This window comes from Balaenoptera physalus, assembly GCF_965194825.1.
Source record: "Balaenoptera physalus genome assembly, chromosome: 3".
Taxonomy (NCBI): domain Eukaryota; kingdom Metazoa; phylum Chordata; class Mammalia; order Artiodactyla; family Balaenopteridae; genus Balaenoptera; species Balaenoptera physalus.
This window is the reverse complement of record NC_138890.1, coordinates 93348296-93363061: the sequence shown is the minus strand read 5'-3', so window position 1 is coordinate 93363061 and position 14766 is coordinate 93348296. Positions and strand designations below refer to the sequence as shown.

Below are 14766 nucleotides of genomic sequence, written 5' to 3'. Positions count from 1 at the left end.
TTTTTTTTTATGTTTTTTTTTCTATTTTTCTCAGAATAAGTTTAATTTGACAAACATTTACTGAGTGCCAGGCATGGTAGTAGATGTAGTAGAAGATGAAGGTACAAAACAAAATAATTGCTGTATTATGCAACAGTAAGTTACAACAGTCTACTTACTGAATATACCTGTCCAACTTTCAATCCCTTTTCTTCATTATATCCGTGCATTAAATTTAAGATAACTTTTAGTTCCTTGATTCTTCAGCTTTCTATTTCTCCATCCTGATTTCATTTTCCTCTTCATTTAATCTTGAAACTTTCTCTTAGTCCTTCTTCCTCCGATAACTTCAACAGCTTTGTCTCCACGTCTTTCTCTCTAGCTGCACTTTGAGGCACAGTTGTCAACCTGGATTATCTGTTTACTATGTCCAGGCAACTGAGCACTGGTACAGGAAATCACATAACTATGGGGGTATTGGAGAAAGCAGATTTACAGCTTCTAGCTTCAATTGGGTACTTAAATCTTCCTGGAAATCTTTTAAGCTTTTCATCAGTCTCTCTTCCATGCATTATTATTCTAAGCTCCCACAACCCTTCTCAAATTCCCTAAGCTACTCCTATTCTTTGACTCCCAGAAGTAGACTGTGCCTTGGAATTAATGGTGAAAACAGAGTAGATTAGACTAGGAGGATTCTTCTAGTTTCTCAGCCTTTCACCTGCAAAATATCTGTATATACTCCAGCCTTTTTTCCTCTCTTCTCATAAGAAGCAGTCATTTTTTTCTTAAAAAATATCCTTCCTACTTTGCCATGGGTCCCACATCATCCCCATTTCCTTAGGCACTTCACCAAGTCTCATGATTGAATCTCATAACTTGAATGTTTCTTACTATACTGACTCCTTTCAGCAAACTTTCATCTCTGCAACCAAACAGTTAATAAATCCAGAACTCAGTCTCGTATATTATTGCAGGCATTACATCATATCGTTCTGTCCAGTAACAACCAAAGAAGTAGAGAAAGAATATCTCTACTTCATATGCATGCCTCTTATATGTAGCTTACTGTAATTAGAACACCACGCCTGGAAATCAACAAAACTACTTTTGCCAAAGTTGCCCAAAACTTCGAATTGCAAAATTGAATGAGTTATTTATGGTTCTCATATAATTAATTTCTGAGTGGTATTAGATAGTAGGATTGACTATTTAATTTTTCTTCTCATTGAAATGCTTTCCTTTCTTGGCTTCTTTGTTTTCCTTCTATTTTTCTGAGCTTTCTTAGCCTCCTTTTTGTACCTATATCCTCCACCATACTCCATGTTTCAGTGTTTTTCATGGTTTTATCCAAAGCCCTACTATCTTAAAAACATATTGGGTGACAAATGTGTGAATTCTGCCAGATTTTCTGTCACCTCAATATTGACATCAGCTGCTTCTATGGTCTCCCCTGTATCAGAAAGGAGAAACTGGGAACTGTGTTTCTGAGAAGACCTATGGCTATAACAAAGAAATAGTTTAAATTGATAACTCCACAATCCTGATTTGAAGCACAACTCACTTGCAGGCATCATGGCATATCTCCAACAGTTCTAAGACAGCTCCTGTTGGCTGCCCAGTGGCACCTCAGCTTTCTGTGTCCTAAATCAGTTGTTTCATTTTATCCCATTAATAAGTGGCACTTCAGTTTGACTTGGTTTCATAAGCTAAAAATTGGGAGTCATTCTATATTGTTCCAGCCCTCCTCTTTCCTACTGTTCACTAAATCCTGTCAATTCCTAAATACCTCTTCAATGAATTCTGTTCTTTCTGCACTTACAGACTCTATCTTAGCTATCTTAGTTCTGTCCAGCATAATTTTCACCTGTTATTATTTTAATAGTCTTATAGCTAATGTTTCTGCCTCTCATTTAGCTTCTTTTAATTCTTAAATATCTGATTGTTCACACTCTTGTGTGATATCTTCAAATTGTTTTCCATTACCTTCCAGATAGAATTCAAACTATTTTGGGTATAAAAGAAAAGGCCATCTTTTAGTCTTGTCCTATTTTCCCCACGTCATTCCCTACACGCAGCTCGTGTTTGGACCATACCATAATGATGTTCTTTGAGTTTTCTGTGGCTTTGCATTATAGGGACTTAACCCTCTTCTTCTTTGCTTCAAGAATTACTATAAATATAATCTCCTTTCAAAAGCATTTTGATGGTCTTCAGGAATCCACTCTCAACCACAGTTGTTAAATTCTTTTGTGCCTGTCCTCTGCGCACCTTGGTCTTATCTTCCAACATATCACTAATTATGCAGTATTGTAAATATATTTTAATAGCTGCAGAACTTTTATCTAGTCTATGAGAATGTCAGATCTCTGAGGACAAGGATTATATCTTTTTCTGAGTGTCGAGTGCCTTGCGTAGTACCTACCAAATATAGCTAATACAGAATAAAAGACTGATAAATGAATGAATTCTAGTGGCTTCCAAAATCCATCGAGAGTACAGATCTATAAAAATACTTTACAAATTTGTAAGGTGAGTGGGATTTTAAAGGTGAGTAGAATTAGTCAGTCATGGACATGGAGCTCTGATTTTTAACTTCTCTCTACCATAAACTTATAAATGACACAGACCTTCTCTAATCTCACATTAGAGAGTTATTTACCCATCTCAGAATGATGTGAACAAGTTGGTCGATGATTAATGACTTCAATGGAAAAACTGTAACTTGCACTGTTAGGGTAGTATAATTTCTTTGGCTAGACAGGTAGTCAAGTTTCACACAGAAGGAGCTAGGAAGATATTTAGTCTTAGTTTTTTCAGCTTGGAACGGGTTATTCAAGATATCTCCTGAACCTACTTTCTGCTAATGATCACAAGTCATAAAAACTGTTCCACAAAACTCCTCCAGTCTGCAATATTGACTTTCCTGTCCACTAACTTTATTCTATCTCTTGATTGATCTTATTCGCCCTTTGGATTCAGTACAATTTTCTTGCTACAAATTTAGACAATAAATATTGTGGGTCTAATTCCCAGTTACAAAGCCTCATGCTTCCTTTTGGAGTAACCCTTCCTTGGTTAATCCAGGTTAGTGTTTCCCACTATAGCTGTATAATATGTAAATATCTGGAGAGTTTAAGAAACACAGATTAGCAGTTTCAAACCAATTAGAGAAATCCCTGAGTGTAGGGTTCAAGCATGAACATTTTTTAAAAGCCAGGCATGAGTGTTATTGACAGAGACCCTATGGCCTTACACAGTGACACTTTTGTATTCTAAAAGCAAAATAAAGCCACCATCCTCTATTCTTTGGAATAGGGAGTTGAGAAGAGTCTATAACTCAGTGTAGAGGAATAGATTTCAATTGAGGCAATATTCTACTAAAGGAATTCAAAGATAAGGTAGAGGAAAATAGGTTTTAGAGTGGTATAATAAACAAGTCACAAAAATTACAAGATTATTGATTCCATTTAACTGTGTTCTAAGGCACACCGGATTCCTAAAATTTCACCTAAAACTTTCATCTTGGAAACAAAGCTTTCTAATATTAAGTAAGCTTTTTATTTTTCTCCTGATTACATTGAGTAGTAGATACTTACAAGATTTTTAGTTTTCAGAGATTCAATTAAATTTCTTTCAATTCAAATTTTAAGTTTCATCTGATTGAACTTCAATTTATTTTTATTATTATTACTATCGTCGTTGTCGTTGTCGTCGTCATCATCATCATCATCGTCATCATCATCATCATTTTGGTACCAAACTGTTAAAAAGCTATTAAGAACATATACTCAGTGGTTTCCAATAATGGCATCGGTACAGTAAAAAATTTGTTTCCAACATTTTTGTTTCTGGGAAGCTCTGAAATCTAAAAAGCTAAATCTCTGAACACATTGTTTTTATTTGCAGGACAAAAATGAAATAGGTTTACTTTGAAATTAGAAATTGTTAATCCTATTTCCCAGAGTTGTTAACAATGAGTCACTGTTTACAGTTGGATTATCCACTGAGCCAAGGGCTGTATACCATGTACGATGGAAATTGAAAACACCTGTATGACTAGCTGCCATTGATTTTATATTACTGCACAATGGTAAATGGGCCATCTCTTCAGGGCTACACTCTATAGCTTTACAAAGTGCACTCTCACGATTAGAAGCACATGAAAATAAATCATTTGGTGAGGAGAAAATTAAAAATACAATTATTAATGAGACTCACTTAACTTTTGGCTAACCTTAATAATAATATTTTTTTTCAGGTAAGCATTTTATAAAAATGTGCAGGTGTTATCAAATGCATCGTTATGCTGGGAGATAACTATTCTTTTTATGTTGTTTCCATCACTGGATAACATGAAGCATGAACTGATCTCTTGGTCCTCATGTTAGAATGGAGATATTGTCCTCAGACCTCTTATATAACAGTGTCTCATTTGGGGTACTGTAGAGAAACAGAATGTGTGTGTGTGTGTGTGTGTGTGCACGCTCGCATGTGCATTCATGCATAATGACACAATACAACATCTGTTTCTGACATTTTTGTTTATCTATCTTTCTAGAAAGATGTTTATTATAAAGAATTGAGGAATGGGCTCACGATTATGGAGGCTAGCGAGTCCCAAGATCTGCAGTGTGATTCGGCAAGCTGGAGACCCAGGAGAGCTGAGAATATATAGTTCCAGTCCAAAGGCCAGCAGGCTCAAGACTTAGGACAAGTTGATGTTTCAGTTAAAGTCTGAAGGCAGGAAAAAAACTACCTTCATATTTTTGCCTTTTCTGTGTATCACTTATACTTGGATTCCCTATCTCTGTCTCTGTCTCTCTCTCTTTACACACACACACCCACGCGCACACACACACACACACACACACACACACACACATTTCAAATCCACCCTTTCTCAATGTGTCTTATTTTACTTTCACTTAAATACTGGCAATAATAGAATGTTCACATAATGATATTTATATACATGTATCTTTTTTTGGGGGGGGACCCAATGGAACCTTTAATTCCAAGTAGAGTCCCCCCTCCCCAGCATTATCACATGCATCGTGCCCAGGCTCTGGGCAATAAAACCCAGACCCAGAGATAGATATATCTATACCTATTTACATCTATATATAAAAATTATATACAAATATGTATTTGTAAAGAGGAAAAGCTGGGAGTACGATTAAGGTAGGGCAGAGAGTTAGGTGAGAAATGCAGTGTGAGGGGGTGATGCTCCAATAAATTACATTCTTTAGGTATGGGTATGAGCAGGACCTGGTAGCCAGGACATTCAGAAATGCTCCTGTAGCCTGGCCTCTTGATTCCATCCAAGGGAGTTTGAAGGCCTGGGTTCTGCCCAGGATTTGGGCTGGTACTAGAAGGTAGAGTTCTAGCTGACTTTGCCTGGAGGCTGATGGTGGGCAAGGATTTTGTTTTGGTGACATCTCCACTCTAAGCCAAGGTTTTAGGGGAAGCCACAGGTTTGGAGCAAGAGTCTTTGAAGCTTGGGGGTCACAAGTAGAGGACAAGGTGAACTAGACAGAGGGCAGGGCGGCCTCCCTGTTTGAGATCTCCCTGAGCTGCAGCCTGCTTTTGCTAGAGTCAAAGAGGCTGGAGGTCAGGGTGATGGGGGAGCTGTAAAAGGTGAAGTGAGGAGGAGTGCTTGGGTACACACGGGATCCTGGAGCTTTCCCTGCCTCCCTGGCTGCTTCCCACTCTCACCCTCCTCCTTCCAGGGCTGGGGGTTCTACCCACCCATTGGTCAAGACAGCTGACAGGTCTTACCTCTTAAGTGCCATATTTATTTTTCTTTAATTTCTTCTGGGAACCTTCATGTGGGGATGGAGGCAGGGAGAGGTCACAAACATTAACCCTGTGTGTGCTTGAGTCCAGACTGGGTTTGCCCCATCCAGTGAGGACCAGGGATGAGAAAAAGAGGACTGCTCCCTCATTGTGGGGAAGGAAGTCCATGTCCCACAACCCCAGGGCTGCAGAAGACATGGAAAATACCCTTGAGAAGTCCTTGGCTGACAAATGCCTGTCAAGCCTGGAGGCAACTTCGTTTGCCCCTTACTGGTCACCACCAGCATTTCATAGGGACAGATCAGCAAGGTGTGGGCTTCCATTCTCACTCCCCATGGGCTGAAGTCTGAGAAGTATAGTAAGCTCAGGGTGGTCCTGCCATAGGCAGAAAGAGAACAATTAGACTGTCCATGGTGTAAGGAGGTATGAAAGGGTGTCCAGTCCAGTAGGGACTGGTTCTCTCTGGATAGGCAATGACTTTTCCATCTCTTCTTTCAAGACCATCTTTCCCAAGTTGGACATCACCTCACTGAGTTTCTCTCTCTGACACTTCCTTGAGTGCCATTTCTTCTCCAGAGTCACCATCGCCCTCCTCTTCCTTCTCTTCGTCTGCCTCCCTGTGAGATGCCTTTTTTTAAAAAAAAAAACAACACTTTTTATTTATTTATTAATTTTTAAAAATTTATTTATTTTTGGCTGCATTGGGTCTTTGTTGCTGCACAGACTTTCTCTAGTTGGGGTGTGTGGGCGCTACTCTTCGTTGTGGTGTGCGTGCTTCTCTTTGCAGTGGCTTCTCTTGTGGAGCACAGGCTCTAGGCACGTGGGCTTCAGTAGTTGTGGCTCACAGGCTCTAGAGTGCAGTATCAGTAATTGTGGCGCACAGGCTTAGTTGCTCCACGGCATGTGGGATCTTCCCGGACCAGGGATAGAACCCGCGTCCCCTGCATTGGCAGGCGGATTCTTAACCACTGCGCCACTAGGGAAGTCCCTGAGATGCCTTCTGCTTCCTCCATTCTGTCTCCACAATGAAGAGTCATGGGAGGCAGACCAGTAGTCAGTTTCGATCTTGGCCATCTGGTTGGAGTCAGGAGGCTGGGATACAGGGGACTTGGGTGACTCAGTGATGAGTTCCTCAATGAAAGGCTTGCTCTGAGGACTGCCTCCCATGAACTCTCTCTGTTTGTAGATGAGTAACTTCTTGTAGGTGTTGGAATCTGGGCAGGTGGTCTTGGGATGATGGAAATGGTAGAGGCTGGTTCTTGGGGCTAAAATCTGAGAGATGGTTCCAGGAGACCAGCTCTCTGCCCACACCTCCAGGGTGATGGAGATGGTAGGGGGGTGTAGATTTGAGTGACAGTGAGCTCCTGGCTTCTGGGCAGTTCCACGTGTTCCATGAGGGAAGGTAAAGTGGGGCTTGTAGATTGTGAGGTTAGGCCGCCCGATGTCCAAGATGGCCTTGTCCAGGGGGATGGCAGCCAAGTCCTTGTGCCCAGCATGTGATTGTCCATTGATTTGTGTGCTAGTTTGTGTGCTAGCTCTATATTTCCAGCTTCCATTAAAATAAATGCACAAAATGTTTATTTTTGTACCATATAAAGTAAGCCAGGTTATCATCAGCAGTTTGAGAGAGATTAAAGTTTCTGGAAGTTAGCTTTAAAGGACCATAATACCAGCCACGACTAGATAAGTTTAAAGCAACTATTTTTGAATTGAATGTAAATTCCCCTAAAATAGACTGTCTGTGGGGTTTTGTAAAGTAGATGCCACATAGTAAGAACAATGAATGGTAAATTTGATTATATAACATTAACAGTATTATATAGGCAGTTTAGTCCCAAATAGATGAACACTTATGTATTTATAAATAAATTTAACATAATATATGATATTAATATAATTTTCTGAGTTAGCAAACATACACTAAAATTAAAATTTTTAAAGGACGGTTTTATAAACATGAATAGAAATAGATTTATAAGCAGTTTTCCCCACAATTCAGTTGATAGTCTTGAGCAATCCTTAGTGCTTATACTCCATTGGGTCAAGTCTGTGACTCAGCATCAGAATTTGACTGCTTAGATGAATCAATGATTTTATATTTTTTAAAGACTCCATCTTTTACCTTGATCTTTGAGATGACATTGTTTATTTTATTACCTCCCCTCCACAATTTCCAATTATTTGGATACTTTTATTTTAGTTGTGTCATAGTGGTAGCAGAGCAAAACAGTGGATCGTGAAATCAAGAGAACAGCTGAAAGACCAGTACAAGCAGATTTAGGTCAAATTAGTGGTATTCAGTAAGGTTAAACATAGATGTATTTTCTAGGAAAGCTATAGTTAAAAACAAAAGCAAAACATGGATAGCTGAATTGGCAAAGAGATACTTTGCAGACCACCGACTCAGTATTACATTACCTCCCAGTTGTTTACTTAAGGACAAACAGGGTTCCTTCAGTTTTTGCTTTTGAAGACAAAGGGGAAACCTTCTGTTTTAAGTAGGGTGTGGCTTATAGAAGCATCTTATTAAAATGACATTCTCCCTGTGGGCATATATATTAAGAAACAGTTCACCCAGCCTAAAATCAATTACTCCTATGGCAAAGAAATTCTGAGTTAAGCATAATTCTCAGAGGTAGTTAGCATTCCACTGAAGGTTACTGCTTCCATCCAAGAGAGGAGTTACCCAATTTAATCGACTCTCTGAGTGTTAAACCTCAGATAGTAAACAACTTAGACTATAAACAGTGCAATTATTAAGTATAATCGTTAAGACACTGTGTTTTAACTAGATAATTCAGAGTAATCAGTGGTTAGCCAGAGAGTTATGATTGTTTAATACTTAGTTGAACTTTTATTCAGAAGTAAACACAAAACAAGTTTGAATATTAACCTATTTCCATGATTCTAGACCCTCCCCCCCCTCTTATGTTCTGCACATTGCAGTCAGTTTTCTTTCTCAAGGAAAAACTTAGGTCTCTCTCCTGCTTAAAATATTCATCTGTTCTTCTGTGTTCTCTTGGTAGAATTCAAACATGTTTACATGGCTTAATGCACCCTTGATCTGACCCCTCTTTACTTCTCTAGCCTCATCTTTTATCTCTGTACTGCTCAATCTCCTTTCCCTTTCTTCCACTTTAATTCTATACTGTGGTCATTCTGGATTTCTTTAGTTCTTGAAACATGATATAATTTCCCACCACTGGGCATTAATATGGACTGTTGCCTCTTTTGGGGACTTTATTCTCTTCCTTTTTGCCTAAGTCATTTCATCATTTATGTTTCAACACAGATTCCAATTCTACTGGACATTTTCCCTTGACTCACGAAGACTGGGTTAGTATTCTTTCTGCATAGCCCCATAATGCTCTGTTTTATACCTATCATAGTTCTCTCCATGCTGAACTTGTCTTATTTAATACTGTGTCTATTTTCCACACTGTTGTATTCCTAGAGGCTAGGTGCTGGGCAGGTAGTAGTTGCTCAAAAAATGTTTATTGAATTACTGCATAATTAAACTCTTAGTTGATGCAAAGGTGTATCTCAATCTCTTAGTTAATACATAAGTTATTCTCACACCTTAGAAATTTGATCCACTACCATCAGAAGCAATGGCTTACTTTGTAGTGGTTTTAATGGCAAATGGGAGATATAGGAAGATTTCCATTGCATGAGGTATGTGTTGGGGACTGTATTTAGTTTGAAAAGTTCCCAGGTAACTGTGTTATGTTCCCCTGCTGCAATATGACTTCTGGATTAGAATCAGTAATTTAAGCATAGAAATTCTAGCTCTTCCTAAATCAGCTACGAGTTTTAATACAATTTGAAAGTCCTTAACACCAAGACATTGGGTAGGAAAAAAGAAGACCTTATAATTAAGATGTTACGAAAAAAAAAGGAGAAGAAGGAAATGGCTAACCAATTACTTGTGCCTCCATTTTCCCAACCTAGTTTTTTTTTTTTAATATTATTATTTATTTATTTATTTATGGCTGTGTTGGGTCTTTGTTTCTGTGCGAGGGCTTTCTCTAGTTGTGGCAAGTGGGGGCCACTCTTCATCGTGGTGCACGGGCCTCTCACTATCGCGGCCTCTCTTGTTGTGGAGCACAGGCTCCAGATGCACAGGCTCAGTAATTGTGGCTCACGGGCCTAGTTGCTCCACGGCATGTGGCATCTTCCCAGACCAGGGCTCGAACCCGTGTCCCCTGCATTGGCAGGCAGATTCTCAACCACTGCGCCACCAGGGAAGCCCCCCGACCTAGTTTTAATAGCATCATTTCTCACCCGGGAATTATTTTACTTACCATTAATGTGAGACCTGAGGGTACTACTGTTAATGGCTCCTTCAAGAACCTGTACTAGACCCCTGCTAAAATTTCTGTTTAATGGGTATATGGAGGTGTTTATTAGGTCCCAGTGTTCACCCACAATGAATTTTAAACTATAGGTGTAAATCTTACCAGTAAGCAGCTACGGTCTCTTTTTCTAGCTACAGTCCATTAAAAGATTTGGCCAATGTATTTATATTAAAAAAGAAATAAGTTATGGGTATTAGTAAGTTGTTTAGAAATAAAAGAAACCAAATTGTGGTTTTTGGACTCATCAGCTTTTAGGGATAATATAGAAGAGAGCGTCAGATTTCTCTTACGTCAGTCAATTCTGGACAGGATTTCCTAAGTATTCAGGGAAGCACATGGGGAAAATGTTATTTTTGTTTTTGTTTTTTTTTGCATTGGAATTTGAATCCTTTTATTTATTTATTTTTATTGAAGTATAGTTTATTTACAATGTTGTGTTTAATTTCTTCTGTACAGCAAAGTGACTCAGTTATACATATATATATACACACACACATTCTTGTTTATTCTTTTCCATTATGGTTTATCCCAGTACACTGAATGCAGTTCCCTGTGCTATACAGTAGCACCTTGTTGTCCATCCATTCTATATGTAATAGCTTGCATCTACTAACCACAAACTCCCAATCCATCCCTCCCTCACCACCCCTCCCCCTTGGCAACTGCAAGTCTGTTCTCAATGTCTGTGAGTCTGTTTCTGCTTCATAGATAGGTTCATATGTGTCATATTTTAGATTCCACATATAAGTGATATCATATGGTATTTGTCTTTCTCTTTCTGACTTGCTTCACTTAGTATGATAATCTCTAGTTGCATCCATATTGCTGCAAATGGCATTATTTTGTTCTTTTTTATGGCTGAGTAGTATTCCATTGTATATATGTACACATCTTCTTTATCATTCATTTGTCAATGAACATTTAGGTTGTTTCCATGTCTTGGCCATTGTGAATAGTGCTGCTATGAACATAGGGGTGCATGTATATTTTTGAATTACGGTTTTGCCCAGATAATTGCTGGATCATATGGTAATTTTATTTTTAGTTTTCTGAGGAATCTCCATGCTGTTTTCCATAATGGCTGCACCAACTTACATTCCCACCAGTAGCATAGGAGGGTTCCCTTTCTCCATACCCTCTCCAGCATTTGTTATTCGTAGACTTTTTAATGATGGCTATTCTGACTTGTGTAAGGTGGTACCTCACTGTAGTTTTGATTTGCATTTCTCTAATAATTAGTGATGTTGAGCACCTTTTCATGTACCTATTGGTCATCTGTATGTCTTCTTTGGAGAAATGTCTATTTAGGTCCTCTGCACATTTTTTGATTGGGTTTTTTGTTGTTGTTGTTGAGTTGTATAAGCTGTTTGTATACTTTGGAAATTAAACCCTTGTTGGTCACATCATATGCAAATATTTTCTCCTGTTCCATAGGTTGTCTTATCATTTTGTTTCTGGCTTCCTTTGCTATACAAAAGCTTGTAAGTTTGATTAGGTCCCATTTGTTGATTTTTGTTTTTATTTCTGTTGCCTTGGGAGACTGACCTAAGAAAACATTGATACGATTTATATCAGAGAATGTGTTGCCTATGTTCTCTTCTAGGAGTTTTATGGTGTCTTATATTTAATTCTTTAAGCCATTTTGAATTTACCTTTGTACATGGTGTGAGGGTGTGTTTTAACTTCATTGATTTACATGCAGCTGTCCAACTTTTCCAGCACCACTTGCTGAAGAGACTGTCTTTTTCCCATTTTATATTGCCTCCTTTGTCGAAGATTAATTGACCATAGGTATGTTGGTTTATTTCTGGGCTCTCTATTCTGTTCCATTGATCCATATATCTGTTTTTTGTGCCAATACCACACTGCTTTGATTACTGTAGCTTTGTAGTATTGTCTGAAGTCTGGACGGGTTAGGCCTCCTGCTTTGTTCTTTTTCCTCAGAATTGCTTTGGCAGTTCTGGGTCTTTTATGGTTCCATATAAATGTTAGTATTATTTATTCTAGTTCTGTGAAAAATGTCATGGGTAATTTGATAGGGGTCACATTAAATCTGTATATTCCTTTGGGAAGTATGGCCATTTTAACAATATTAAGTCTTCCAATCCAAGAGTATGGGTTACCTTTCCATTTCTTTGAATCATCTTTAATTTCCTTTATTAACACATTATTGACTGGAAACATATTAGTATATCTTTTGTTACCCAAACGTTATTGACTGGAGATGTTATCAATACGTTTTTAGAGAGTGCTACAATTGACATCACTGTGCGAAGTTGTTAGAGCTTACAGTTGATCAAGTGTTCATTATATAACTTATGATTGTCATTATCATTCACATTCTGCTCCATTAGGTTTTTGTTCCAACCTTGTGTATGTTATAAACGTAAAATTTTCAAAAATGACACATCGCGAAATTTTGAGTGAAGAAGAATTTTTCAGTGAATTTTATGCAAATACTTTCTCTGATTCTCTGAGCGACGTATATACTAGTGTCTCAGAAGATGATAGTTCTTCAGAATATAGTTCTGATTCAGACGATGTGACTGTTAGACCAATAAAAAAACAAAAACTTTAGTCATTGATTCTGATATGGAAAGTGAAAATGAAACTCACAGTGCTGGAGAATGCTCCTTTGCTTCTACAGAAGAGTGGATTGAAGACAACATTTCACAAAAATTAGAAGACTTTACAGGTGTGTCAGGTGTAACTATTGAATGTAATAACCAACAAAGTGTTAGTGAAATAACAGAATTAATTTCTGGCTGGCCAAAATAAAAATCGCTGGCCACAGGCATTAGTTTCTGCAAAAATCCCCTGGGCAATAATGTTTTGTAGTTCTCAGCATATAAGTCTTTCACCTCTTTGGTCAGGTTTATTTGTAAGTATTTTATTTTATTAATTTTTTGTGTGTGATTTTAAAAGCTATTTTTTTTTTACATTCCCTTTTTTTAATTAATTAATTTATTTATTATTTTTTAAATTTTTGGCTGTGTTGGGTCTTCGTTTCTGTGCGAGGGCTTTCTCTAGTTGGGGCTAGCGGGGGCCGCTCTTCATCGAGGTGCGCGGGCCTCTCACTATTGCGGCTTCTCTTGTTGCGGAGCACAGGCTCCAGATGCGCAGGCTCAGTAGTTGTGGCTCACGGGCCTAGTTGCTCCACGGCATGTGGGATCCTCCCAGACCAGGGCTCGAACCCGTGTCCCCTGCATTGGCAGGCAGATTCTCAACCACTGTGCCACCAGGGAAGCCCTACATTCCCCTTCTAATATTTCGTTGTTAGTGTAACGAAATGCAACTGCTTTCTGTGTGTTAATCTTGTATCCTGCTACTTTGCTGAATTCATTTATCAGTTCTAGTAGTTTTTGTGTGGAGCCTTTAGGGTTTTCTATATATAGTATCATGTCATGTGCATATAATGACAATTTTACCTTTTCCCTTCCAATTTGGATACCTTTTATTTCTTTTTCTTGTCTGATTGCTGTGGCTAGGACTTCCAATACTATGTTGAAGAGAAGTCATGAGAATGAGCATCCTTGTTTTATTCCAGATTTTAGCAAGAAGGCTTTCAGGTTTTTACATTGAGTATTATATTGGTTGTGGTCTTGTCATAAATAGCTTTTATTAAGTTGAGATACGCTCCCTCTATACCTACATTGGTAAGAGTTTTTTTTTTTTTTAATCACGAATGGATGTTGAATTTTGTCAAATGCTCTTTCTGCATCTGTTGAGATGATCATGTGGTCTTGTCTTTTCTTTTGTTGATGTGGTGTATCACATTGATTGATTTGCATATCTTCTATGAAGATAATTTTATTATATCTATTTTAATATTACTTAAAATATTCTCTTTTCCCAAAAAGGCCTTACCTTTTACCTTTTATCTCTGTTGAAATTCTTCCATTTGTCTGAGATGTGTCTCAATATTATCTTCAAATTTTGAAAGCATAATTTTTATTTAAAATTTTTTATTGCTCTAATTATTTTGTATCTCTATTATGGCAATTAAATCTTCATATATTACTTTTGTGCTTTTCTGAAGATGTAATTTCCACTCACAGAATAAGTTTTTTGATGATGTGGACTAATGTGTTATTTATTAGTTTACACTGTATAATTCATAGCAAAACATCTTGAATAGAGCAAAGAGTTTTTGAATTACTGAGCTATTTTCAGAAAAAACTCAATTATAGTCTTACTTATATTGAAGAAAAAAGGAAAGAAAGATAATGTTTATAAAGTAGCTTAAAATTCTGCGGGGACATTTCCAAGATATTTTGCAAGTTTTTATTTCACCTGCCAAATAGTGTTTATGTATATATTTAAAAATTTAACAAATTCAAGTGTAAAGCATTGGAACTGAGGATTTTTTTAAACTACTGTTTTCTTCTAAATCATTGTTTTGTTTCATCTTATAGTAATTAATATATGTCAGTGATTTTATTAGATCACACGTGCAGGAGTCATAGTAAATGTAATTTTGAAGCTAGCCTGAGTAAGAGATTTGGAACTGATATATGCCCAAAGAAGTTTTTGTGATTTTCTCTAACTTACAAATTTCTGAAATCTTTTCAGCTGATCCATTTGAGAATTTAAGACCAGAAAGTTTAGATAAGCATCTTAGGAATTATGACTG

General features: G+C 37.6%; 1 protein-coding gene, 1 long non-coding RNA gene and 1 pseudogene across 5 annotated transcripts in view; 1 reads left to right on the top strand and 2 right to left on the bottom strand.

Moving 5' to 3' along the window:
- The window catches only part of LOC309658989 (uncharacterized protein), a 703210-nt gene that overhangs the window by 344349 nt on the left and 344095 nt on the right, over window positions 1-14766 (top strand). The window lies entirely within an intron of this gene.
- Window positions 4010-6602, bottom strand: LOC309659049. The gene is made up of 2 exons (XR_014262544.1): window positions 4837-6602; window positions 4010-4804 (listed from the first exon to the last, which is right to left on the bottom strand). It is a non-coding gene; the product is annotated as an uncharacterized lncRNA (long non-coding RNA).
- LOC309658988 (dematin pseudogene) lies at window positions 6667-7283 on the bottom strand (annotated as a pseudogene). The gene has a single exon. The product of its transcript is annotated as a dematin pseudogene (transcript).